General features: G+C 41.9%; 1 non-coding gene across 1 annotated transcript; it reads left to right on the top strand.

The window, feature by feature from the left end:
- The first annotated feature begins 1,163 nt into the window (after positions 1-1,163).
- Positions 1,164-1,247, top strand: LOC111725132. Its single transcript, XR_002773272.1, has one exon. It is a non-coding gene; the product is annotated as a small nucleolar RNA SNORD45 (small nucleolar RNA).
- Positions 1,248-2,820: the final 1,573 nt, after the last annotated feature.

Raw genomic sequence — 2,820 nt, 5'->3', positions numbered from 1 at the left:
AAAAAAAAAAAAAAGAAAAGAAAAGAAAAGAAAAAGAATCCCTTAAAATTGTGTAAGGATCAAGACCCACAAAACCAGGGGTTCTCAACCTGTGGGTTGCAACCCCTTTGGGTGTCGAACAACCTTTTCACAGGGGTCGCCTAAGACCCGCCTGCATATCAGATATTTACATTACGATTCACAACAGTAGAAAAATTAGAGTTATGAAGTAGCAACAAAAATAATTTTATGGTTGGGGTTCACCACAACATGAGGAACTGTATTAAAGGGTTGTGGCATTAGGAAGGTTGAGAACCACTGCAACAGAAGTGTCATCTGCTCCTGGCTGAATCCCTGCATTCTAACTGAATAGGCTAAGAAAGACAGTCCTGGTTTCTGCCTTGAGCCAGGTCTTATAACATGGGGAACTTACCAAACACAGGAAGGGTTTTTAAACAAGTTTAGTGACCCAAAACATGACAAAGTCTCTTACACTGTGTTCAGGTATATATTTGGCATTCAGGAATAGCACCTCTCTTGAACAAATATACTGAGGTTTTGGAAAGAAAATAAAGAAATAGGAGCACATAACAGAAATATTGCATATGGCTCGGCGCCTGTGGCTCAAGCGGCTAAGGCACCAGCCACATACACCTAAAGTGGTGGGTTTGAATCCAGCCCGGGCCAGCCAAACAACAATGATGGCTGCAACCAAAAAATAGCCAGGCATTGTGGCAGGCACCTGTGGTCCCAGCTACTTGGGAGGCTGAGGCAGGAGACTCTCTTGAGCCCAGGAGTTGTAGGTTGCTGTGAGCTGTGATGCCACAGCACTCTACCCAGGGGGACAGCTTGAGGCTTTGTCTCAAAAAAAAAAAAAGAAAAGAAATATTGCATAGACATGGTGAGAAATTAAATTGTACCTGAGAAGAGATGACCCTGAAAATTATCAGATTAGCATAGATAATTTTGAAGATGGTGATACCAATGACCAAGGTAGGGATCTCAGAGCTGAGACAGATTCAGGGAGGAATTGGTGAGACAGAGAGTTTGATTTACAACTTTCTAGAATTTAAATTGTATAAGACTTTGGAAGGACTAAAGTTAGCAGATCCATCAGTATTCATTCATCATCTCCTGGTACAGAATAAAGGGTAGCAAAACTTACATTTATAGATGGAACTTAGGGTCAAGGTTGTGTTGACAGATATTACCTGAATTTATTGCTGATGTATAATAACACTTCAGCTCTCAAATTATGCTTGGAACTTCATAAAAAAAAAAAAAGGAAAAAAAATACCCAATAGCAATAGTTTAAGAAGGTAAAATAAAATAATTGATTGAGTTAGAAAAAAAATCAATAAATGTAATTAAAGGACAGGTGTAATTAAAAGGCATATTCAGCTTGGTGGCGCCTGTAGCTCAAGCAGCCGAGGCGCCAGCCACATACAACAGAGCTGGCGGGTTCGAATGCAGCCTGGGCCTGCCAAACAATGACAACTGCAACCAAAAAATAGCCAGGTGATGTAGTGGGCACCTGTAGTCCCAGCTACTCTGAAGGCTGAGGCAAGAGAATCGCTTAAACCCATGAGTTTGAGGTTGCTGTGAGCTGTGACACCAGAACACTCTACCCAGGTAATAGCTTGAGGCTCTGTCTCAAAAAAAAAAAAAAAAAAATTGGAAAAAAAGAAGAGACCAGGGGGACAAGATACTTTGATTTTAACCTTTTTACTCTAAAAAAATGGCAAAACTAGGGAGGATTACGAAAGCAAAACATGGTTGGCTTTCAGAAACTATTTATAGGGAGCTTATCATGCTCCAAGAATTATACTAAATAGTTTACATAAACATTACTTTGTGTTCCTTTAAACAATCCAGTATGATAACATCTTTGTTCTCATTTTGCATATGGATAGACTGGGTCTTGGGGTAATTCAGTAACCTGTCTGCCTGCAGACAGTGGGCTGGATTCAAAAGCCCATGGTCTGAACCAGAGCATGATATTGCTTTCAGCACTCAATTATGCTGCCTTCACTCTGTGGCTGGAACTCACCCACATGGAAGGAGCATTATGCAAATATATATGCTTTGTTCCACCACAGCCATGGCCAGTTAAATTTATCTTCGATAGCCTGATGTCCTTACTAAGGAACAATGACCCATTCAGACTTGCACAAAAATAAGTGACTGAATAGACTGTGTTCCTCAAATGTCTGGCTTTTGGCACCTCTCCTGTTTGGGGTATAGAGCTTTTGTAAGGGAGGTACATGGCTTAATGTGAATTAATTTGAAAATCAGGAAGGGAAACGTTACTTGTGCTCCATATTCCACGAATTGCATATACTTCCTTTCCTCTCAAGTTGCAGGTAGGAGACTTAAGCCACTGGGCTCCAGGGAGCTGGGACCAGGAAGCTATGGGCATCCTTACAGGATGGTGAACTCCAGGCGTGTGGATGCTCAGTGCAAGTGGGGCAGAGAGGAACTAGATAAGGAGAGGCTGCAGGTTAACCATACCCTTTCTCTGTTTTATTCAGTGAAAACAACTGGACTTTTTTTTATTTTTTTAAGATAGGGGCTCACTCAGTCACCCCAGTAGCATCATCGTAGCTCACTACAGTTTTAAACTCTTGAGGCCAGGCAGTCCTTCTGCCTCAGCCTCCTGAGTAGCTGATACTACAGGTATGCACACAGGTATGCACCACACCCGACTACTTTTTCTATTTTTGGTGCAAATGGGCTCTTGCTCTTTCTCAGGCAGGTTTCAAACTCTTAACCACAAGCCACCTTGGCCTCCCAGAGTGCTAAGATTACAGACTTGAGCCAATGCATCTGGCTGCAACTGGA

The sequence above is a fragment of the Otolemur garnettii genome, unplaced genomic scaffold (assembly GCF_000181295.1).
Source record: "Otolemur garnettii isolate 467f Iridium unplaced genomic scaffold, OtoGar3 scaffold00031, whole genome shotgun sequence".
NCBI classification, from domain to species: domain Eukaryota; kingdom Metazoa; phylum Chordata; class Mammalia; order Primates; family Galagidae; genus Otolemur; species Otolemur garnettii.
The sequence above is the reverse complement of the archived record's forward strand: the minus strand, read 5'-3'. Positions and strand labels throughout refer to the sequence as shown.